The sequence below is a fragment of the Eschrichtius robustus genome, chromosome 9 (assembly GCF_028021215.1).
Source record: "Eschrichtius robustus isolate mEscRob2 chromosome 9, mEscRob2.pri, whole genome shotgun sequence".
NCBI lineage: Eukaryota > Metazoa > Chordata > Mammalia > Artiodactyla > Eschrichtiidae > Eschrichtius > Eschrichtius robustus.
This window is the reverse complement of record NC_090832.1, coordinates 16,628,717-16,654,742: the sequence shown is the minus strand read 5'-3', so window position 1 is coordinate 16,654,742 and position 26,026 is coordinate 16,628,717. Positions and strand designations below refer to the sequence as shown.

Below are 26,026 nucleotides of genomic sequence, written 5' to 3'. Positions count from 1 at the left end.
CACTTTGATTTTTATTGACTCATTTTACAAAGTATGCTTAGTTTCTAATTTCTTAATCCTCAGAAGGAATGGGCTACTGTTAAAAGCACAGTAAGATGCGTTAGCTGAGAAGTTGATGTTTTAGAAGGAGATCCAAGTCAGAATTGCCACAAAGCAAAATTGCGAATATTAATATCAGTAAAAGATCTCTGTGAAAATTGATTAAAGTTTTGCCACTTAAAAGTGCTTTGTTCAAAATATCATTCATGTAGACCCCCGTATCTCCTGACAGTGCTTTATAAATGAGGCTTTGCCGAATGTATCTTTTTGATTTGCCTCAACGTTTTTAATGTAAAACTTGAACAAGAAATTCTATTGGATTTCTGATAATCTGTTTCAGTTCAAAATTTGGTATCAAGGGAGTGGTGAATTTCTTTAGACCTTTAATATCTTAACATTAACCTTTTTAGTGTTTCCTGCATAGTAAAAGAAAGAGAAACTAATATTTATTGAATACCTACTAAGTGCCAAGGTTTCTGTCGTTTCACAAATATTTATTGAGCACAGGGTTCTTTGAGATATTGGAGATGGCAGCAGTGGATAACATAGACAAAATTTCTGTCCTCATATAGTTTACATTTTAGTAGTGGAAGATATAATAAATGAGTAAAATCAAGCGTGTCTGGGAGAAAAAAGTACTGTGGAGAAAAGTAAAACAGAACAGGAGGTTGGGGAACAGACATTGCATATTTGCTCTTTTAAAAACTGCATAGTGGATATTATCTTTGATTTCAAAAACAAAAACTTCCATACATAAATTTTTTTCTTTAAGAATATACTTCAAAACTAACACAACATTGTGAATCAACTATACTCCAATAAGAAACTTTTTTTAGAAATATACTTCATAACTTGCGAACAACATTATGTTTGTACTTCAGAGTTTTAGTTAATAGCGATTTCCTATTGTTAGTGCTTCAGAAAGCTGCTTTGTGGCTCAATAGAAAATTTGGAGTCTGCTATCCTGGTTTGAATCCTGGTTTGCCACTTACTAGCTTTGTGATTTGGGGCCAACTACAACTTCTCAGCCTCTCTGAGCTTGTTTTCTTCTCTGTAAAAGGAGTAGAATACCTATAGGTTTGTTGTGATGACAAATTATACATTTTGTGTGAATTATCTGATATATAGAAGGGGCTCAGTAAACTGCAACTTTTTTGTCTCTTGCTTATCTGGAGTTCTGTTGTAAAACAAAATAGTTGATGTTGGTAACCCTTCCAAGAAGTGGTCATAGCACTATGGGGGACATTGTTTAATACACAGTTTATTTGAACAACTAAAGCACTCTTCTCTGATAGAATAAGGTTAATTAAAACTCAACTGTAATTTATGGTCACTAATACTTTCTGGAGCGTTTGCACATGTTATGTAGTCAATATGCTGTCAGGAGTAAACCTAGTCTTTATGATGAGGAAACGTTGTGACACATCTTGATGATCTGGATTTCAGCATTTTGACAAGTAGATAAAAATATTGTATAAGATCCCAGTACATGGAAGTACTTGTGAAACATTTAGTACAGTTTACGTATTCAATAAATGTTCGCTTTGTCATTAGTTATTTTACCTTTATTGTGTGAAAAGGGGTAATTCAGAGAATTCACAAAGTATTAAGGAAAACTTCTATGAAGAGAAAGTAATGCAAATTGTGGATAAGTTTTTTGAAGAAAGAGTGGAATAGTCAATCAAATTGCAATATTTGTTTTTCATTTTTAGCCTGGGAAATCACTAAATTGTCTCAAGGACAGACCGTGTCTTATTTTCCTTTCAGTCTTGACTTCACCATATCTTCAGTGCCTGGCCTGTACTTAAGGAGCTCAAGAAATACTGTGTGTTCAGTGCTGAATGGCTCTTAGTGGTAGTTTTCCTGTGTATCACAACTCTTTTTGGTAGTAAGCACCTTCTGATTTTGAAAAGTGTTTGCACTGGACTTAAGTCTTTGAATCTCTAGTTTTAAGCACAGACTCAGATATCACACAAAGTCTTCTGAATGCTGTTTTTTTGAATCTCGCCAAAAGTTTGAAAAAACATCCTAGAACTTAAAAGGAAGAAAAGAAAGAAATTATTTGCAGCTAAATTAGTATTCATTAACCTATTCCTATGAAGTTGTTGACATTAAAGTGAAAAAGTGAATGGAAATTTTTAAAAGCAGAGTAGAAAAAATAATTCATATATAATTATGTGCTCTTAACCAGCCTTTAAAAGACAAGTTTGTCTTACCTCTTTAAGGCAATTTCAGTGCAACTGTACATTTATACTGACATTATGGATTAAATGGCTCAGTCACTTTCTTACATTCCTGTGATGTGGGGAATATTGGTGTTTTCACGGAAAAGGGAAAACATCCCACCCCACCCTACCCTACTTTAACAGTAACCATTTTTCAGATGTTTGAATCTTAGCACCAGTAAGCTTTTTCCTGTTCCGTAGCAAGTTATTCTCTGCCTAATGAATAATAATTTTAGCTTTCCTAAAACTGAAGACTTCCCTTAAGTTCTAAGATCTTTAGTCATTTATGCAAAATATTTCTTGGCTTTTAAAAAATTTCCCCTTGAAGATGTATAGAAACAAATTGCTTAATTTGTAAACTTGGTATGACACAATACTGTTTTAGAAATGAGATAGAAATATCTACAATTGGATATTTTTATACTCTTGGGGGTTTTTGTTTGTTTGTTTGTTTGTTTGTTTTGAACTGTAACAACCTACCACTGGAAAGGGATACTACTACAGGGTGTCAGTTTGAGTGGCTTCAGAAAGAAAGTCAGTCTGATTTATCCACAAATAGGTACAACATAGACCAGGGCATTTTAAGAATTTGTAGTATTTTAATTGCCTTGTTAAAGAAAATGGCATTCTTGTTTCACCTAAGAAGAAAAACAAAAAACAGTCCTGGTACAAGCCTCAGAAGCCAAATAATAAAGTAGAGGTTGGAATGGTCCTGCAGAGAGAGACAGAGAAGAGAAGCAAGAGTAAAGAAGTGTAGAATTTAAAAGATTTTGGTGGAAATATATGAATGCTGATTGTTTTTAATAAAATGATTCAAAAGAATTACTCTGTTAAAGAAAATTCGTGGTCTCTGCAACCAGCCCCTGCCCAAGCTTGCCAAAATAGTAAATCAAAAGCAATGCCACATTCCGAGGTATATTATAGAGATTAGTGCTACCGTCAAAAACTTCAGAGTTTCTGGGGGTTGATTCTGACCATTTAACTTGTCTGTTTGGCTAGTGCAGAAGACAGGTTCTGGGAGAATAACAGATGACAGTGAATTATTGAGGGAAAAAAAGTGCACAAAAGAGTAAATTTTCAGTTAGTAAATTCTTTTTATTCTTTGGTTTATTAACTATACTTTCATCTGAATTATTAAATAATACTCTTCTTTTGAGTTTTAATGTTTAAAGTTTTACTCTAACATTTATATTAAGGAAAACTTATTTTGACCCATAATGTCTTAATGTTAACCTTTTTAGTGTTAGCAAAATGGAGCACATCACAAGTTTGCTTCCTGTCGGTTTGCCAGTCAGGCAGGCCAGATACTGCTTGTTTCATTAGTGTAGAGCCAATGGCAGTTCAGTAGAATGATTTTCCATTCCCTATCAATGGGAGGAAATACTTGCCAATACAAATGAAAACTTGAAATCTGCAATTTGACCTTGCTGAACACAGTTCTCACACCAGGCAAGTTTTGTTTAGTCAGAGAAATCAACAAAAACAATCATTCTGATATGAACTGGGAAAATAGGAGTAGAAGGGAGTTTACCTAGTTTTAATTCTCTCAGCTGCTGAAGAAAATACTACTTTTGAGTTTGAGTTGGTCTCTGTTAACTTGTCAACTTGTCAACCTCCACCCTTTTAACTAAACATCTTAATTTTATCGTGTTGGGAATCTGTGACGTATGATAAGAAAAGACCTGGTCTTTAAAGTCAGATGAGCCCAAGTTCAAATGTGAGTTCTATTACTAACTATGGCTTTGTGGTCTTAGGCTAATCACTCAAACTCTTTGAGTCTAGGACTTTTCTTTAGAAAAATACATAGGTATAATAATACCTACCTTGCATGGTAGTTTTAACTACATTATCTGCGTTTCTTATGTTAGCTAGCTCTGTATTTATGTTACCTAGCACAGTACTTACCTGAACTTAGTAGACATCAATAAGTAGTAGTCAAAATGTCTGATATAGCCTATGCTTTTTGAGGCAGATTTTCTTCCCTGTAACTTTCTTATATCAATATTAGCTTCTATTTAGCGAAGCTCAGTTTCAAAAAGTATTAATCTTTCAAACAGAACAAGGTGAATTATTTTTTCTAGTAGACATGTAGCTCAAATAATGGGAGGTAATCTTACATTTGGAATTTAGCTTTGTTAGGTTTTTCGTTCAGAATACCTGTTCAATTCATTTTCCCCAAAAAGTAGAATAAAAGGGAGATAACTTCTATATTGTTTAATTTACTGTACCTCTTCAGACCAAGGGTGAAATAAAACATCACCATTATTTTTTTAATTACAAAATAAACATGCAAATTATTAATTCTTTGTATTTTTCTTATCTGTTCCTGTGAAAAAGCCCACATTTTTAATTTGAAATTAGTTCACAACCCATAATTTAGGTTTTTTTATGAAAAGCATTAGAAAATTGGCATGGATCAGATTTTGAAAACACTGAAAATATATGAGCTTAAATATAATACTATAAAACATATACCACTTTATCTGTATAAGGTGACCTTTGTAATTTTTTTGTTTTAAATTGCTAGTTAATATTTTTTCAATTATTTTAATAGTATTCTTTTCTGTGTCCATATTTCATATTCAAAACAGATACAGTGCTAAATTTCCTGATGTTCATTACTGGGTTAACTGTGATTTTTTGCTTTGAGTTTTCCTAAAAGTTTTTTTATCTTAATTCATTGAGTAAACTGGTGATTGTTGTAGAATATTTTGCTGTACTAATTAGTATTAATTGCTATTTGTATAAGTAATATTTTAACCTAATAATACAGTTTGTATTATACAGTGATGCTTATACAAACATTTTCTGTTCATCAGCTTTTATTGGTGCTAAGTTATCACTAGAAAATAGTAACAGAGAAGATAGCAATATAGGCAAGAAAATTTGCTCTTTAAAAAGGCTTCAGAACAGAGTGTGTGTTCCATTTTAATTCATTGAGCACATATTGTGGTATAATTGCTTGGTTAATTTTTAAAAGACTGTTAGTGACCTGACAAACATGGGCGTCTACTCTTTGGAACTCAAGCAGATGCATGTAGGCATCACGTTAAGTAGTTACTAGAATTGGAGAGTAAAAGTACTCAAAATATCTAAGGGATCATTGACAAACAAAAGTTGGAGAAAATACAGGTACTGTGTGTTTGCATTGAGAGTAACTTGCTGTTTACCTTGTGACTAGCATATACCTGAACTGTACTTGACTAAGCACTGTTTGCTACTTTATGATGATTTTCTAAGGAAATGGAAAAATAAACATGTGGAAGTGGTGTTTCAAAAAAAAAAAATTTCCATTTCCACAAAGCCAATTCTGCTTTTTTACATATGAAAATGTATTGACATGTATTCGTTGGGCTTGATTTTTCTTTTTCTTTTTTGAGATTTTTCTAGCTGAGGTGGTGCTTGGCCTGAGTGAGACATCCTCATTCTCTTCATGAGATTTTCCTCTCATGAACAATGGCATGAATTTACAGGATGACTGTTCAGAGCCGTTGCTGTAGCTCTGTGAATGGAACAAGAAGTACTCTTTTGAGGAAGGTAACTGGTTCATGGGAAAAGTGAACTGGTGGTCTTAGCCAAACCAAGCTACGGAATCAGTACTTCAATTTCTATAGGGTATCACACGACCAAAAGAATAGAAAGAAACTCCATAGAGTTTGTTTCATATGGCTTCTATGATATACCTGTGCAAAATAGCTAACCCAAAAAATCTTGCCTGACTTACTCTTTCACCATGCCTCATCTCTCCCTTCTTTATTGGTCAACCTAATTCACCTATCCAGTAGTTTTGAATTAGTTTTGAGTCCTGCTGTGTGCCAGGTATTTTGCTAGGTGATGGGATTGGAAAGATGACTAACATATTGTTCTTGCCCTCAGGGGACAGGTATACAAGCTATCAATAGTATACTAACACTAGCAAATGCAGTGACAAGGTTAGACATAAAACACTTTAGGAATCTACAAGAGGGAGTGGCTGACTCAGTGAGGGAAGGAGGGATATAAGAGGGAATTCTTCATAGGAAGGGTGACACAATCTGTGTCAGATAGGCAAGGAAGAGGAGGACAAGTTGGGAGAAGAGAGGCCATTGCAGTCAGAGAGAACAACATGCATAAAGATGGAGGTAGGAAAGTCCACACCTATTCAGTACTGTGAATAGTTCCACAGTGCATTAGGTACCAGTGGTGGGTTAATTGGAAGTGAGGTGGAAAATGAGAAGAAAGAGCATGAAAATACTTGTATGCTCTGTAAAGTAGATTTGACTTCATCCCATAAATGATGGAATGTTTAAATTAACATTCTAGAAAGATTTCTCTGGCTGCAGTGTAGTTTCTGATGGCTGTAGAGAATATTTAGAAAAGAGCGGGGGTGGGTTTCCCTGGTGGCGCAGTGGTTGAGAATCTGCCTGCCAATGCAGGGGTCACGGGTTCGAGCCCTGGTCTGGGAAGATCCCACATGCCGCGGAGCAACTAGGCCCGTGAGCCACAACTACTGAGCCTGCGCGTCTGGAGCCTGTGCTCCGCAACAAGAGAGGCCGCGACAGTGAGAGGCCCGCGCACCGCGATGAAGAGTGGCCCCCGCTTGCCGCAACTAGAGAAAGCCCTCGTACAGAAACGAAGACCCAACACAGCCAAAAATAAAAAATAAATTAATTAATTAAAGTTCTAGGGGTTTAAAAAAAAAAAAAGAGCGGGGGGTGGGGGCCGGGAGGTAGCCTTATAACCATTTATTTGAGAATTGATAAAGACGTGAGTTAAGTCTGTAATTAAGGAGAAGAGTAGGTGATGAATTTGAGAATAGTGAGTGTGAAGTAAGTAAGTAATCACACACGCCCTGGCTTGCGTACCTGAGTGCATAGTATAATGCCTGCCATTCATCAATACAAGAGCATACCAGGGGCGGTAACAGGTGAGGAAGATATTTGAGTTCTGTTTGTTGGTTTTAAGCTTCCTATAGAGAGAGAAAGAGGAAGAAGACATCATTTTATTTGGGAGGCAACACGGAAATCTTCTCTGATTAGATGACATTTGAGCAGGTGCCTGAGTGAAGTAATAAAGGGAAAGAGCTTTCTAAATAGAGAGGCAGGAGCATGCTTGCCGTGTTCCAACAGCAAGAAGACCAGTGTAGTTGGAGTTAAGAGAGCGGGAGAAGAGTAGATGAGATCCTCTCATCTACTGATGTGCTTTCCTTGTAGCTCTTTAGATTGTAGAAAGGATTTTAGTATTCAGGATGAGATTAGAAGCCACTGAAGGATTTTAAGACGTGAGCTATTTGCCTTTTTTTCCCCTCTCACTTCTTAGAATATGATTTAATTGTTAGTGGTTGCGTGTGTATAATTTTATATTATTTTCATGTATGTAGATTTGTGTAGCCATCACAATTAGGATATAGAACTAGATCTGTTCCATCACACAAAGAAACTCCTTTGTGCTACCCAGCCTTAACCCTTTTGGCAACCACTCATCTGTTCTCCATCACTATAATTTTGTCACTTCGAGAATTGTTATAAAAATGGAATCATGCGTTGTGTTATATATTTTGAGATTGGCTTTTTTTCACTCAGCGTTATGCCCTTGAGATCCATCCAAGTTGTTTCGTGTATCAGTAGTTCATTGCATTTTAATGCTAAGAAGTATACCATTGTATGGATGTACCACAATTTGTTCAGCCATTGATTGAAGGACTTCTGTGTTTCCAGTTCGGGGCTCTAAAACTAAAGCTGCTGTGAACAGTTTTCCACAGGTTTTTATGTGAAAATACTTTTTCATCTCTCTAGGATAAATCCCCAGAAATACAGTGGCTGGGTTGTATGATAAATGTATGTTTAACTCTATAAGAAACTGCCACTTTTCCAGAGTGGCTGAACCATTTTACATTCCCATCAGCAGTATATGAGAGATCTAATTTCTCTGCATCCTTGTCAGCATTTGGTATTGTCAGTATATTTTTTATTTCAGCCATTCTAATAGATATGTAGTGACATCTCTTTGTAGCTTTAGTTTGCATTTCCCTAATGGCTAATGATGTTGAATGTATTTTCATGTGCTTGTTTGCTATCTGTATATCCTCTGTGGTGAAGTGTCTGTTCAAGTCTTTTGCTTATGTTCTGATGGGATTGTTTGTTTTCTTGTTGTTGAGTTTAGTGAGTTCTTTATATATTCTGGACACAAGCCCTTTGTCAAGCATGTGATTTGCAAATATCTTCTCCTGATCTGTGGCTTATCTTTTCATCCTCTTAATGGAGGCTTTAGTGGAGAAAAAAAAAAATTTATGAAGTCTAATTTATCTTTTTTCTTTTATGAATTGTGCCTTTTGTTGTCAAGTCTAATAAGAGGTCTCTGCTTAACCTTAGGTTCCAAAGATTTTCTCCTTTTTTCTTCTAAAAGTTTTCTAAAAAGCTTTACATCTTGCATATGTAGATCTATGATCCATTTTTACATAATCTTCACATAAAGGTGTGAAGTTTAGATTGAAGTTCACTTTTTGTCTGTGGATTGTTCGGCTGTTCCAACACCACTTGTTAAAAAAAATTATCCTTCCTCCATTGAATTGCTTTTGCACCTTTGTCAAAAGTCAGATGGCTGTGCTTGTGAGCGTCTATTTCTAGATTCTCTATTCTGATCCACTGATCTTTGTGGTTATCTCTGTACTACTACCACACTGTCTTGATAACTGTAGCTGTATGGTAAGTCTTAAAACCAGGTAGTAAAATTTCCCTAACTTAATTCTTCTTTTTCAGAATTGTTTTAACTATTGCATTTCCTTTCCATGGAAAATTTAGAATCTGTAAAAAAATCATGCTGGGATTTTGGTAGGAATTGCATTAAACCCTTAGATCAATTTGGGGAAAATTGACATTTTTATTTTGTTAAGTCTTTCAAGCCATAAACACAGTTTATCTCTCCTTATAGTTAGGTTGCCCGATTTCTTTCATCTGCATTTTGTAGCTTCCAACACACAAATTCTATACATGTTTTGCTAGATTTATAACTAGATACATTTTTTTTTTTTTTTGGAGCAGTTGTAAATGATACTGAGTTTTAAATTTTGGTTTCCAGTTGTTTATTGCTAGTTTATAGCAATATGGTTGATTTCTATGAGTTCACCCTTTGTCCTGAGACCTTGCTAAACTAATAAATTCTAGTAGTTTTTTTGTGGAGACTGGGTTTTCTAATGTGTCTATGAATAGAGACAGTTTTATTTCTTCCTTTCCAATCTGGATGCCTTTTATTTCCTCTTCTTGCCTTACTGCTCTGGTTAGTACTTCCAATACTGTGTTTAGTAGACGTGGTGATATCAGACAAGCTAGTCTTATTCCTGATCTTAAGGGAAAGCATGAAGTCTGTCACCATTAAGTACATGTTAGCTGTAGGTTTTTTGTAGGTGCCTGTCTCTTCCTAGTTTAAGAATCACTTGATATGACCATATGATTTTTCTTCTTTAAACTGTTAACTGAAGGTAACTTTCCTTGTTAAAGATTCACTCTGGCAGCTCTTTGTGGAGTAAACTATAAGAGCAGGGCAAAGATGTCAACAGGGAAGCCATATTGGAAATTATTGCAGTTATCCAAATGAGAGCTGATGGTGGCTTAGACCAGAGTAACAACAGGAAAGAGTGTGAAGAGGTCAGACTTTGGATATATTACAAACCCTGGGTGGGCAGGAATTGTTGATGAATTGGATCTGAGGCATAAAAGAGAAGTCAAGGATGACTCCAAGATTTTTGGCCCAAGCAGTTGGAAGTATGGAGTTGTTGTTGGCTGAGTTGGGGAAGACAGTGAAGTAACAAGTTTGGGCTGGGCAATCAAGAGGTTTTTGTTTTTTTTTTTGGGATGTGTTAACTTTGAAAGGCCTACTAGACACTTAACTGGACCTATCAAGTAGGTAATTTGATATGCAAATGGAATTCAAGCAAGAAATTCAGGCTAGAAATAGAAATTAGAGAGTCATCAGTTGAGTTGATATGTGAGAAATTATAGTGATAGTTATTAAAAATTATACCTGTAACCTTTTTCTTTTTACTGTACCATTGTTTAAGGCTTATTAGCAAAAAGCAAGATTCTCCTAGCACGTGAAGAACTTTGTGAAAATTTTGACTGGTTCTGTTTATCAACACTGTTGTTTATCTCACATTGAGTGCACCAGAAATTATGTGGTTGGAAGACAAATTTGGGGGATATATATTTATTGTAATGTGTATTTAATCATGCTTATTTGATAAGTAGATGGCTATAATAGTAGTATAGACACATGTGCTTTACTAATTTTCAGAGCTTTGTCCTAAATCTTTGTAAACGAAGTAGCTTTATACATATTGTGAAAAGGGTTTGACACTATTATTAAGTGACTGAAAGGCTTTCTGTGGCAACATTTCTTTTGTAGATAAAACAGATAGCCAAAGAGGCAGGTCAAAAACAAAAATTTAAAACAGGAATGCAAAATAGCTAGCAAGGAGAGACTTAGATTTCTGACTTAGAGCCAGAAGTAAATTGGTAAAGGGGAAAGGATAAGCCTCAGTTTACAGACTTGGTAAAAAGATCTTCTGAGTTCCATTCAGGTATGTTTTCTTCATATTAAGGTATTCTGGAAAATACTTTTTTAAGTGGCATGATATTTCCTGTTGCAACTGATTAATGCTTTTTCTTATTTATAATTTAAATATCTCAGCACTTTTTTTCCCCTATCACAGGATTTACCATATTTTATTATAATATTCTGTTTATTTTTCAGTTTCTCCCACTAAATAAGTTTTTACAGCATTAGTACAATGCCTTGACATTTAAGCTCTATGTAAATATTTGTGAATGAATGAGTGAACACACATACTACTAAAGTTTAAAGCTAGAAGATTTGCTTGCTTTTAAAAGTAAGTGAGTTTTTGAGATTCCAGAGTATAGGTTATGGTCAAATGTCTTTTCTGAGTAGTACCCTGATGCTTTCAAACAAATATTACACTCCTGAAGAATGCACCCAAACATAGCAACATTACTAACCCAAGGTCAGTGAAGCACGCATTTTGCCATTTGTTATTTGTTCTTTTTTCCTAGTGGTAGTGGATTTATGCAAAATCATCTAAAGTTGGCCCAGACTTCTTGTACGGAATGGAGCACACATGGCAAATAGTAGGCTGGGCTTAGAGTTTAGTCCATAGTAGTATCTCATAGGAAATTTCCTATACACATTTTAAAAGAAAGTAACTTTCATCTGCCTTTAGGAGGACTAGGTCCTCCCTATTTCCAGGTAGATGGTAGGGGTATAAGCCTCTTTTCTCTTCAGTTAAAAAGATTTTCATTTACCTTTCCTCCTTTGAGCTTTACAAGACAAAAGTACCCTGAGCCTTTACTGTTCCAATTCAGATTTAAGCCCCAAGAGAAGAGTTATTTTTGAAAGCCATAGTATTTTATTTCCAGATCCCTAGTGTGTTTGTATGTGTATGTTTATGTACGTGTATGTATGTATATGGCTGTATATACATGTATATATTGTGCTAGTCAATGACATGTTAATGAAATTCATAGGAAAAATGGCTTTCCTCTGGTATTGTTGACACCAACATAGTAAGAATGTAAATTGTTTGGTGCTCTGTTTTAGGCATTGTGGGGAATAAGGCCGGGGCGGGGGGGTGGGGGGGTGCGCTATATAAAATAATCCTTATTTTCTCTGGGAGAGAACAATGTGTAGTCAGCTGAGTCTGATACAGAGGTACCTACCTCTCATGATTATTGAGAGCATTAAATGAGTGAATGCATTGTAAATCATTTGGCCCAGTGCTTAGCACATACATAAATGCTTAATAAATGTTAGCTATTCATTGTTATAAAATTATTATAAAAATAATAAACTTAAAACTTTATTGTTATTACTCTTTTCATTTGGCTTTCTTGATCCCATTCTTTCCTGCATTTTATCTAACTTTTCTGACTCCTTTGTTGTAAGTTCTTGGTCTTTAAGTCTCCTCTCTTCCTGTCCAACCTCTTTTGCATTATTCCCTAGGTCAATGTCATCACCTTCTACCAAAACTCAGTACAGTCTAATTCTACAAAATCTTTTACCTCTCTTGGGGAGGAAAGTGACATGATCCAGCTATGTTTAGGAGCTAGAAAGCTTGTTACCACTGTGAAATATAGCTTAGAAAGGCTTAAGAGTGGAATAAGCCATCAGATAAGAGATTATTGTGTTACTTCGATTATCCAGGTAAAAGATACCTGAACAAGGAGGTTGTGGGACTAGAAAAGGGGATTAATGCAAGAAACATTTGTGGGAGTAATCAGTAGAACTTTGCCAGTGATTGTATATGGTGAGGAAAAGAATTGAAGACCCTGAGATTTCTAACTTCAGAATCACTGCTCTATTATTAGTAATTAACATATAGCTATATTATTGTGTGGGAGGCAGTGGGTTGAGTTTTGGACAAGATGACTTAAGGTTACTAGCATGGCACTGTCAGACTACTAGTTTATTTGTTCCAGTCCCACCCACTTATCCTTCCCCCTCACTCACTCACTCAGTCTCTGAATTCCACTGCTATTAGTCTAAGAACTTCCCTTTAAGAAAAGTAATTTCTATTTGGTCATAAACAGCACTAGAGATTGAAATGTGTGGAGAGCAGTTCCTGGTTTCCTACCCACATTCACATTATCCTCCTCTTTTGGGCTCTTCCCTCCGATGAAAAAGATTACTTAGAATAATATTTACCACCATGACTTCTATCACCCACCCCACTTCTGTGATATTGGTATTTAAGTTTTTATATTTTTATATAAAGTAAATGAGGCAACTTGGCAGAGCTCTTTGAAGAAGAATAAAACTTCATGAAGTGTTTGTGATTAAAATATTAATCAATGAGTAGAGTAATACCTCGTTCATCTAGTATCATTAGGCAATAAATATTCTACATAGACAATTGAAACTTATCCCCAAATCTATTTCTTTATAGATTTTATGTATAGAGATTTTAATGTTATATTTATATACTATATAGATTATATATATATTTTAATAGCTCCAAATCTTTTTCTTTATAATGTTTTATATGATTTACTGCCTTCTGAGAACATTTCCCCACCCCAACTTTACCTATTCAGAAAGACAGAAACAGCTTTTTGTTCCAGAGCTTCATAATGAGAATCAGGAGCCCCAGGTTCTAGTCCAAGGCCTAATAGTAAATTCTTGTGTGAGTTGTTTTTGATTTTGTTTTTCATTGTTTTTGGGGGGTTTTTGGGTTTTTTGTTTTTTGTTTTTTGTTTTTTGTTTTTTTACCATTGAATCAGTGGAATCTGGAATTGTGCCTGGCATGTAGTCGATGCTTAGCAAATATTTTTTGAATGAATCATTGTTTTATGCCTACTTTAGCACTCCGTTCCTGATTTATTACTTGGAATTCATTACTGCCTAGTAAATAAGTTTCTGAGTTTTTAATATAATATGACTATCTAGGTTCTGATTGAGGTGAATTATTAATATTAAGCTTAATTCATGAGTCTGTTTTTGCTGCTTAGTGGAATTTTCAGTCCTCTTGATGTATTTTCTGGTACTTAAACTTCCCAAAGAAATTGTCTTCTGATACTTGGTTTATTGAGAATAGTTTCTTTATTGAATACATTCTATGTGCCTATATTATATGTGGGCAGTGTCCTGTATACAAGCATGTCACCCATGTCCCCAGGGATCTTACACCTTGGATGAAGAGACAAAGAAGTGGGACTATAAGAAAATAATTACATGTTGGGTCATGAAGCATTGACCCACAGGTACATTAGGAGTTCTAGGAATAGAGAGATCCATGTGGGCTGAAGCAGTAGAAAAAGAATTCAAAAAGGAGATAGAACATGAATTGCTTTTGAAGAGATAGTTAAGATTTTGATAAGCATCCAGGTGGAGAAATGATATCCTAAGCTAGAGCAGTAACATAGTCAGGAATGAAAGCAAGGTTGAACATGTTCAGACAAAGCCTGACTGAAGTTCTCTGACTGTGGGGACTAGTGGGAAATAAAAGTAGGTGGATTTAATAGAGTTTAACTCTAGACTCCATAACCCTGAAGAGGGTCTGAGGAGAGAATTTAAAGGAGTCCCTGAAAAAAAAAAAAATCTGTATATTTTTACTAACAAATAACCTGTAACTGAAATTTAATATTTCCTTCCATTATGATTTTAAACAGTAAAGCACCGTGGTATTAGCAGTACCTGTGACTTTATTACTAATAGAAAAAAGCACAGATATTTTCATATTACTTTACTGTTGTGGCTGTCTCTGAGTATAGTTTATATAGATTACTACTTCAAAATTATAGTTGTTATTAGACCCCTGCTGGATTTTATTGTGTTGAGTATTAATAAAGAAGCAAATATATAAATATATCATAAATATGGGTTCTAAAGAACACTTGATTACTGTGCTTTTCAGTATAATTGATTTTCTTTGTGATCATTTATTTTACTCATTAAAAATCATTCTTTTAAAAAAATAATTAGCTATATTTCGTTAAAACTGGCTTTTACTGAAAAGCCGGGGTTGGCCAGGGGGGTGTCCATGATACCAGTCCTAGTGGAACCAAACTGGAGAAGGCCTTGAAAACCACACTGAGGAATTTTAGTTGAAGTGATAAATAGGGGAGCGGCCTAGTATATTTTTCATTTGTTTGTGTTGGTTTAATTACAGAATAAATAATGTCAATTTAGAAATTTTTAAAACTTCATTAAGTTTGAAAAAAAAGAGAACCTCTTCTTAGCTTACAGTTATAGATAAGGCTTAAAAGGTAACAAAAATTCATCTATAATCCCACAATCACCATCTTTACCCTCTTATTATGTATCTGTTCCAGTTTATTAAGTTCTTGTGCAAAGAAGTGAAATATTTTAAGTGGTTATATAGGAGCCTTTCTTAATCTGCTTGATGGGTCAGATGGGAAGAACTTAATGTCCGGGAGGTAAACTATGGGTTTGGTCATTTAGAAATTGGATGATTGGGATAGTGTGGTAGCAGTAGGAGTGGAGTAGAATTGGCAATTGTGGTATGTGGAAAGAAGAACCTATAGGACTTGGTGGTAAATACGGAGGCTGAAATGCATGGAGTGGTGTAAGGGAAAGTATCAAAAAGAAAGTTAAGAATAGGGTGCCTAAATTAGGATTCTTGGAACAATATTGTATAGGTCCATGATACCTTTTCTGAAACCCTGGGGCCAGCTATGTTTTGGAATTCATAATTTTTTGAATTTTAGAAAGGTAACGTGTATATATTGTATACTATGTAACATGCCCAGCAAGGTTTGAGGCATCACCCAGTAGTTAAACACTAGTATCTCTGCAGTGAAAAATGGAAATGTTTACAGTAAGTGGCTAAATAAAGCCTATAAGTAGCTTCACGTCAGTTCAAAGCAGGTTTTTGCCACTACCAGATGAGTTTTGACATGAAGCTTCATAAAAAATCTTTTCAGAACTTTTTAGATTTCAGAACTGTGGAAGTGATTGTGAACTGTACTGACTGTAACATCCAGTGAGGAGCGTCTCAGGAGTTGTGTTTTGAGGAATGTTAGTTATTAAATGGATGAAATTTGAAGCAGTTGAGAAAGGTAAAGGAAGGCAAGAGAAAAGTTAAGGTAATTTCAGTTTTCAGGCTAACAAGAAAATTGCTATTTCTGATAAAAATGGGAAGTTGAAGAGGGGAAGCTAGTTTGGGGAAGAGTTTAAGTTTAAACTTAAGCACAGTTAAGAGGAAAAAAAATCTTCCTGCTTCACATGAGATTCCCTTTTATTTCTCATGCATTCTGTATCATGGGTAAATGAGCTTAAAAGTTTAGAAGTGTTGGAGTAGAAAATTTCCTTTTAAAATGAGCTGTTAATTTTCAGAGCCTATAGACTGATGCTGAGACATTAAAGTACTTCTAGCTTGGGAGTTGTTGGAAAGGTATTCCTAGATAACTAAGGGTTGTGGCCCTGCTCACTAGAACAAAACTTGGACAGTAGACCAAAGGAGAAGAGTGAGGTACTGGTCCTCTAACAGGATGCTTGTCTGTATGGCTGAATCATTAATATGGCCATATTTATAATCATATGAATATATTCAGAAGTAGTAATTGGTGGAGAAGCAGTGGTAGCTGACACGTTTTCAGTGCTTAACACATGTACTAGGCACTGTTCTAAGTGGTGTTCAGCAAACAGTCTAGTGGTATCTGTTCCTGCCTTGTAGACTAGGTCATGATTATCATCCTAGGTGGGAAGCATTAGGCTAGGTAGTGGTGTGATTTTGATTCCCAGTTCACTCTAAAAATCTGGAAGATAGATAATTAATGCATGAATATATAGAATTGAGTAGGTTTTAACTTTATTGCCATTCCATGATTTTTTTTAAAAATTACTTTGATAAATGGACTCATACGTTAGTATTGTCATATTAGAAATATGGATAAGTATCTTTAACAAAAATGAAACAGGGGCCAGTAATTACTCTTGAAATTTTAGTTACTTTCTGTTTACTGTATATGTATGTATTTGTTTTATGATTCATAAGTTTAAAGAGGCAAATTTTGTCTTAAACTTTTATTCAAATTCTGCTACTTTTATTCAAATTCTGCTACTGACTTGTGTGAGTTGAACTTTATATTTTTCTTCTGTTAAATAAAGATGTTGGACTAAATAATCTCTAAGATCCTTTCAACATCAAATTCTATGATTCTGAATGCTTACGTTTCATCAAGTAGAACAGAAAGCTTAAACTACAATTTAAAGGAGCTTCTCCCTAGATGATGCTGTAACTGTAGATGAGATGCCAGAGCAAGAAATGAGAGAATAAATGTCATAGTTTTTACTTATACATCCTTTTGACAAACATTAAGAAGTACCAAAATAAGGAACCTAGGATGCTAGAAGAATATGCAGTGTTGACCAGAAAAGTTTTAAAGAAGAGAATGATCAGTAAGTATTCAAGTTAGTAATTAATCAATCAAATTAATAAAATATAGAGGAGGGAACCCTGGACCTGGAGTTAGAAAGCCACAAATACATCTCTGGCCCTAACTCTGCTGCTTATTGGAGTTTTGATAATCAGTAAATTGGTGTATTTTTCTGAACCTTGCAAATGAGAGTAATAATTACCTAGCCTTACTGGGTGGTTTTTCATGAGCATCAAATGATATGGTGAATTAAAAGTGCCTAGTAAAACTTAAAATATTCTATGGGAACTTCCCTGGTGGCGCAGTGGTTAAGAATCCGCCTGCCAGTGCACAGGACACGGGTTCGAGCCCTGGTCCGGGAAGAGCCCACATGCCACTGAGCAGCTAAGCCCGTGCGCCACAACCACTGAGCCTGCGCTGTAGAGCCCGCAAGCCACAACTACTGAGCCCGTATGCCACAGCTGCTGAAGCCCGTGCGCCTAGAGCCCATGCTCCACAACAAGAGAAACCACCGCAATGGGAAGCCCACGCACCGCAACGAAGAGTAGCCCCAGGTCACTGCAGCTAGAGAAAGCTGGCGTGCAGAAATGAAGACCCAACGCAGCCATAAATAAATAAATTTTTAAAGAATAAAATATTCTATGAACTTCCTTTTAAAAAACAAAATTTAACAATACATTTGAAGATCTAATTGGATTTATTAAAAAAATATGAAACAAGCCGCAAAGTTTTTGCAAAATGGTGGGTAAGGCTCCCGAAGAGGTTATTGGATTTGGTGATTTGAATAAAACTTATCAAGGGACGAAACTTGAAGGCAGATTAAAACAAATTTGAGACCATAGCATAACTACTCAGTAGAGAAGTTTGGCAAGGCACAGATGGTAAGAGAGCGATGGCCTAGCATAGCTTGTTTATTCTTTGCATTGCTATTGCAGTTTTTTTGTATGCATGGTTGTGTTCCTTACTAGATTAGGAATAGAGGGCCGGAACTGCAGTTCCTTCGCAGTGCCTTGAATAGAGTAGCAGTTTTAATAAATAGCTTTGTGAATAAATACTTGCTGAACAAGACTTAACTGGGAAGGAAAGTTTTTGTGGTACAAATGTGTTCATGGATGTATGTTTAAGATGGTGAAGACTTAAACAGGTTCGTAGGTTGAAGTGAGAGATTGAAAAGAAAGGGTGTTGTGGAAATGTGAAAGAAAGGGATAGGATCTGGAGCCACAAATGAAAATGCTGGTCTTAACTGACATGAGACTCTTTCCTGCAAAAAGCACCAGATAATTAGCTGTGTATTTCAGAACACAGAGAAAAAAAGGTAAGCTTCCTGTTTCTTTTTACAAAGCCGCTTAACATAAAATATGAACATAAAAGATTGCACATCAGTCTCACAAAAGTTGGTGCAAAAAATGCTTAATAAAACTGTCAGATGGAATCTAGCATTACATTAACAGAATAATACTATAACTGAGTAATAGTCACTCTAGGAATATAATGATAAATCAAATTAAGTCTTATTAGTAGGTCACGGGGGGTATGAATATCTTGAGGGACATCAAAAAAAAGGTAAATCAACATTTATTTCTAATAAGAATGCTTAGTGAAACAAGAACGAATGAACATAGCCAAGATTTTATATATCTCAGACCAGAAGCCAGCATTTTGTTACTAGAAATGGTAAAATACTAGAATTCCTATTTTAGTATTTAGTGAAATACTAAATTCCTTTTTAAAAGTCATGAATCAAAAAAGGTCTGGCCAGCATTACTGTTACATAACATTGTCTTGGGAATGCTGACCAATATAATTAGACCAAAAAACAAAATAGGAGGTGTAATTATTGAAAGGGAGGAGGCACGTTTATTTGTAGATGACATTTTATATCTGGAAAATCAAAAAGAATCAACTGAAACATTATTTGAGTAATGAGATTTCAATATGATAGTAGTTATAAAATAAAAACAAAAATTAATGGTTTGTCTATAAAAGTGTTTTTCTTGATATCTTTAAACTGAAAGTCTATCCATATGGGTTAATGAATAGGAATCCTCATTTTTAAATACTTTTTTTTTCCTTTTTTTTTTTTTGCCTTCTGGCAAAATTTAGTTTAATCTTGTCATCTCTAAGTAAATTGCAATCTCTCTTGAGTAAGACTTTTTCCATGTTAACTTTTAAAAACTATTTGAAATAAAGTTGTAGCAGTGCATACATTTCGAGTAACTTTAAGGAAATTTTTTTTTTCTTTTTCTTTTTAAAATTCCTTGTGGCCTGCGATAATGTTCTATTACTTGGTAATGCCAGGGAAGGTGTAATCTGATCTTTGAACCATATTTGGTAAATAATAATTTTGTGTGGAACCCACTGTTCTATCAGTAAGAGGAAAATTATTGCTCAAATGTAAGGCTTTTCTTTGCCCTTAAAGCATTTCCTGACTTAAAGACCTAGTTAGATCATATATTGATTCCTTTTGTTTTTTAAAAGGCACTGTATCCCAGATCTATAACCTTTTAACCTGTTGACAAAAGTATTTTCTCCTTTACTTGGAGGAGGAAGAATTACATGTCTACTTACTTGTTTACCACTAATTCTCTTTATATCCTAAATGTAAATTGTTATATTTTTACTTATCATCAATTCTCAGAACTGAGCGTTCTTACATTTGCTTTGTTCTGAAATCAGTGTTGATAAATCAGTTATATCTCTTAGGATGTGACACAGTTGAGTTATTTAAACCTAAAGCTTGTTACACAGCTGTTGCTTTAGCATTTATGAAAATGAAAGCTTAAGTATACTCATATGTTTAGAACAAAAAAATAATGTTCCATTATGCAGAAAAATGTATTGAATACCTACTGTGTGCTAGGTCGTTAGGTGCTAATTCTCATGACAATCCAATGAGGTGGGGGATGGTATCCCATTTAATAGACCGGAAACTTCTGCAGCGTTTTAGTTTATACTGGAACCAGATTTGAACCTAGATCTTTCTCTACCTGAATATTTTCACCTGCAACATGCCATCACAAAAGGTGGAAAACTGACATTTTTCTTTAAAACTACTTTCATTTTATTTTGCTTTGTTGTGTTTCTAGTTACTAGAAATGCAGGGAGTTAAGTTCTTTGAATCCTTGTCTTCACTACTTTTTTCTCCTGTTACAATTCTCACAATCTGCCATCATTTGACAGCAGCAGAGGGTTCAGTTTATTTTGACTGCTGTGGGATTGATTCGTTTCTTAGAGAGAGACTTCTAAGGGTATCAGCTCACCAAACATAAGGACATCATTTCCAGGCCCTAGTAATCTAATTAGTACAACAGTCTAACATTTTTAATAGCCTACCATTTCTGTAACCTTTGTAGTTGCAAGTTTTTGCGTGTGTATGTTTTTTTAAATAATGTGGACCTAACCAAAAAAAAAAAAAATCATTGAGTCTGTTTTGGTAATGGAAAAAAGAATTTCCAGTGTGGTTAAGAACCACATCTTATGAGCTGTTCTTTGCCTCCCTCTTTAAGAATTACGAAGTATTTTTAAAAATTGGAACTTGAAATTCAGTTCATTGCTTGGATATATCTAAAGCATTTCTTAAGAAACCTCTGAGAATTGATTGTAGGAATTTAGGAGAACAATTAGAAGATGATTGGAAATAAGATAGCAAAAGAGAAAAGTGACCTGAAAATGAGGACTTTACAATTCCAATTTTACCAATGAAAATGAATTTATTGTTGTTTTTCTCGTTCTTTTATACTCTGTGGTCCCATATTAGACAGTCTATTGCTAAAAGCCAATAGAGATTTCATAAAGGCTACTGTTTTAGTTTCTAGAATTGGGAGTTCAAAGTGGAGTTGTGTAGATTAAGACAATGACTGAACTAATGCAAATAGCATCTTCTGGTAACTTGTAATTTAAGAGATTCTTTTCCACTTAAAAATATTTCATGTGAGAGACATTGGGGACTACCTCACTGCTATTAGATCTCAATGTTATCTGGTCACGTTTCTTGTTCTGCCTACCTCTAGTTTACTCTAGTTTCTCTTCTGCTTTCAAGGCTCCAGACCCAGTTCCTGGACCTGCCCTGGAAAAGAAGTATCCAGTAGAGATGAGCTCACTGCAGTTACTTAATTAAAAATTTGTAAGCTGCAAAAATGGCAATGGGCCAATCAAGAACAGCTACCATTTGAATTTTTCTATTTCCAGGTATGCTAAAGTCCATGGTACCAGCCAAGCTTAGCCATGTAACTGCCTTACTATGAAATCTATAATAACCAAAACTTTACTTTCAAAACTTGTGGTCATCTTGCTTTAAAGTTTGGTAACATCCCTAACACCTAGATAACATGCAGCTAGTATTGACTTTAATGTACCTTTGCCTGAATATTTCTAATTTAACTTGTTTGCTAGTAGTAGCAAACTAATGCAAAAACAATTTAAGAAAAATAAATTTGACATGCTATTGAGTTAAGCCCTGTAAATCTCCAAAAAAGTACTCTGGTCTTCATTGAAAAGTAAACAGTAACAACAAAACTGTCTTCCTTTAAGAAGTTCACATATGGTAAAGTAGTTTAGAGAATTAAATGAAACCAGTTCTCTGTCCTGAGATCCTCAACTATTCTACACTACGAATGCCTTCACATAAAGAGTTAATATGGTTTTCAAAAATTGGAAGAAGTAAGATTCCTGGATAGAATCAAGTAACGTATTATGTAATACTTTCGCCTGAAGAATTTAATTATATTTTAAATGTAAGTATATAACTAGTAGTTGCTATGTTTTTACTTGATTGCTCAAAAGAAACCAAAGTCATTAGTAGTTGGAATGTTGTGAAATTTAACAACAAAACTAAAAACTAAGGTTTCTTGCTACCTTAGATTTTAACCGAGAAAAAACCACTTACGAATGGTCAGAGGGCTGAGGTCAGTTAGCTTTTAAGGACATTTACTGCTTTTACCAATTTGTATAGATTTAGAAATAATTAATCCATAAAAGGTGACTTTATTTACTAAATGGGTAGATGACCTTACACATCCTTTGATTTTAAAGTTCAATTCAGTTAGGTTAGAGATTACCCAAAATTGAACAGAGGAATTTTATATCCCCATTGTGATTTTAAAAGATGATTCTAATATTCTAGCTTATGCTTTTGTATTCCTTCCTCCAGTGTTAATGCATAATGAATTTAATGTCAGCCAATCTTGTCAGCATTAGGTCACTGATTATGTGCCACTTCATTTGTTTGGTATGGAAATAATTATATCTCACTGAGTGTTGAATTAGGACTGGAAAGAGTTACTACCAGAGATACCATAGGGTCATTACCACTGGTAGGTGAATTGAAGGGGAAATTAGAGAGAATTGCTTCTGAATTTCAAGTTGTACTGGTTATCACTGGGGCTATGAGTAATGGTGAAAGTTTTCTACATTATTAAATGCAAATTGTGTATAAAACACTGTGCTAGGCACAGTAGGGATATAAAAATAAATAAAACTTGCTTTCAGTCAGCTTACAAACAAGTAATACAAAAAAAGTATCATAATAGAGGTGCAAACAATGTACTTGAGAGTGCCAGAGAGAATCAACTTTGTAGAGAAGGTAATATTTCTACAGAACCTTGAAGAGTAGATAGAACTCTTCAGCGTGAGTGACAAGAGTATTCCTAAGTTATGGCAGTCAAAGTATATAATATATTCTAAAAATTGTGAGCACTCCAGTGTGCCTACAGAATAGTAGGGTACAGAAGAATATGATGGGTGATGGAACTGTGTCACACATGCTTTCAAATGTCTGATGAAGGAGTTTGGATTTAGTTCAGTAGGTAATGAGAATCCATTGCAGATTTCTTAGCATTGGCACACTTAAGTCAGTGAGGCTTTTGAAAAGCTGACTGCTGTACAGTGAGGGCTGAAACTTGATAAGGTTAGAGATTAGGCAGTAGTAACACCTATAAAGGACAACACTTATTGTTATGTGATTGGGCATTATGTGTGAAGAGTTTTTACCTGCAGTTTCTCATTTAATCCTTATAGGAATGTTGTAAGAAGTAATTGAAATAATACAGGTTAACAGCGTTCAGCACAGAGCCCAGCCTGTAGTGAGTGCTAAACCAGAGTGATTATGCTATAAGTTCAGAGGAGAGTGCTCTTGTCCACCTTTATGTATGGACGTTTAAATCTCGTCTGTCAGGACTCCTGATGACAGAGCGTTGTTGCAGTTGCTAACTGTATCGGTAACAGTTTCAGCATTGATAGGCTTTGAGTTATTTGCAAGTACATTGAGTTGGCTCAGTTCAGGTGCTTTCAAATAATTCTTTCTATTCTGCTCTTACTCTCCTACCCACATATCAGAATACTAGTAGTGTTATGGGGAAATATGTAGGAAATAACTTTACAGGGAAAATATTCTGCTTTAAGCTCAATTGTTTATGCTTAATTATACAAGTAATACACGAATATATATTCTTATAAAAAATTAAAACATAACAGAGATGACTAAATCTCCTTGGTCCATCTTCCATCCATGTGTCCCTTTACCCAGCCGACTCTCATTAGTGTGTATCCTTTCAGAGCATTTCCTGTGCATTCATATAAAAATAATCTGTTTAAAAATTTTTTTGTATCCTTTTTTTTTTTTTAACACAAAGAGTATCATTATACATGGGTTTTGCATCTTTTTTCATTCAGTAATGTCTTATAGGTCTTTGCATATAATTACTTGGATATCTTACTCCACTTAAAAAAAAAATTGTATGATGTTCTTAAGTATTGCTATACAGTAATTTATTTATTCATTCCTCGATGGTCATTCAGGTTGTTCTTTTAGTAATATACACTGAAGTGACATCCTTATATGCTCCTCTTTAAACACATGTGTTTGTCCATAGGTTAGATACTTTATATTGTTATAGAGCTCTGGTACTTAATGATCAGCAACAAATTTCATTTACAACTGATTGCGCTAACACTGGATAGTGACACCACAGTTGAGAACTGCTGGCCTAGAATACTGCTCTGCTACTGACTTAGTTGGAACTGTAGATATATCTCTTAATACGTCTTTCCATGATTCTCTTCAGTTAAAAAGAAAAAAAAAATGGTTTACCAGTTGTCTTCTCTGCTTCACATGTGGGGAGGATGAAGTTAGATAACAAATATATGCTATAAGAAGTCCAATATAAATCTGAATTCTACTAATTTATAATCTCAGAAGCAGGGACTATATTTTATTCATCTTTGCATGCTTAGAGCACATTACCAGGCTTATAGTGGGCAGTGTTTGTGGAATGGATCCCAGATATCAAGGTGAACCAAAAAGTAGATCACATTTATGAGAAAGTTCTAGGCCAGTAGAATTTTCTTAGATCTTTTACATTATCTAGAATCTGTACATTTTTCACTGAAAACTTTCCACCTTTTTAGCCTTATCTCACTTCCCTTCTACACTACAGCTATAATTCTTCAAATTTATTCTTTCATGGTCTTTCCCGAAATACAAACAGTAGTCAGTGATATCCTGCAAGACTTTTATAATTCATCTGTAATGGCTAAGTTCAAGCACTACATTCTTTGTGAAGTTTCTCCTGCCTCTCCTTAATTCCTAAGTTTTAGGCACTTCCTCCTGATCTGCACTGCAGCTTATACACCGCTAAATGGCACAGAGTGAATGTTGCTGAATGAATGCATGCCCACCTCTGGGACTTGGTGGAATGTCACAGAACCAGGCAGGGATTGGAACTTCAGAGATAAATTATCTGAATCTGGAAAGTGAGAGGCATGTTGTTCTTGCTGACTTGTGGGATTCAGCACATATGGTGCAGAGGAAAGCAATTAGGATCATCCAGGATATGCCCGTGCCTACCCTACTTCTTCAGCCTCATCCTTTATCACACTTTCTCCCTGTTAGTCTCACTCCCTGTGCTTTAACATTAACCAGCTACTTGTGGTTTCCCAAACTTGCCATACATTTAAACTCTTTTCCCAGACAACTACTTATGTTTGAAATATTCTTTCCCTCTTGCCTGACCATCTAGCGAACACATTTTTATGTTCCAAAACCCAGCTTAGGTGTTGCCTTCTTTATTTTATTATTTTTTTAATTATAATCTTGTAATCATTTTGTTTTTCATGTCATCATTCTTTTTTGAATTTTATTTATTTTTTTATACAACAGGTTCTTATTAGTTATCCATTTTATACATATAAGTGTATATATGTCAATCCCAATCTCCCAATTCATCCCACCACCACCCCCCTCCCTGCCACTTTCCCCCCTTGGTGTCCATACATTTGTTCTCTACATCTGTGTCTCTATTTCTGCCTTGCAAACCAGTTCATCTGTACCATATTTCTAGGTTCCACATATATGCATTAGTATACGATATTTGTTTTTCTCTTTCTGACTTACTTCACTCTGTATGACAGTCTCTGGGTCCATCCATGTCTCTACAAATGACACAGTTTCGTTCCTTTTTATGGCAGAGTAATAGTCCATTGTATATATGTACCACATCTTCTTTATCCGGTCGTCTGTCGATGGGCATTTAGGTTGCTTCCATGTCCTGGCTATTGTAAATAGTGCTGCAGTGAACATTGGGGTGCGTGTGTCTTTCTGAATTATGGTTTTCTCTGGGTATATGCCCAGTAGTGGGATTGCTGGGTCATATGGTAGTTCTATTTTTAGTTTTTTAAGGAACCTCCATACTGTTCTCCATAGTGGCTGTATCAATTTACATTCCCACCAACAGTGCAAGAGGGTTCCTTTTTCTCCACACCCTCTCCAGCATTTGTTGTTTCTAGATTTTCTGATGATGACCATTCTAACTGGTATGAGGTGATACCTCATTGTAGTTTTGATTTGCATTTCTCTGATAATTAGTGATGTTGAGCACCGTT

At 35.1% G+C, this 26,026-nt stretch overlaps 1 protein-coding gene across 3 annotated transcripts in view; it reads left to right on the top strand.

The window, feature by feature from the left end:
• The window catches only part of TAB2 (TGF-beta activated kinase 1 (MAP3K7) binding protein 2), an 84,474-nt gene that overhangs the window by 3,576 nt on the left and 54,872 nt on the right, over window positions 1–26,026 (top strand). Inside the window, exon 2 of one of the 3 annotated variants that reach the window (XM_068550981.1) lies at window positions 21,189–21,337. The exons of the other annotated variants lie outside the window; for them this stretch is intronic. The gene's annotated coding sequence lies outside the window, so the exon portion shown is untranslated. The remainder of the gene's footprint in view (window positions 1–21,188; window positions 21,338–26,026) is intronic. 3 annotated transcript variants of the gene reach the window in all.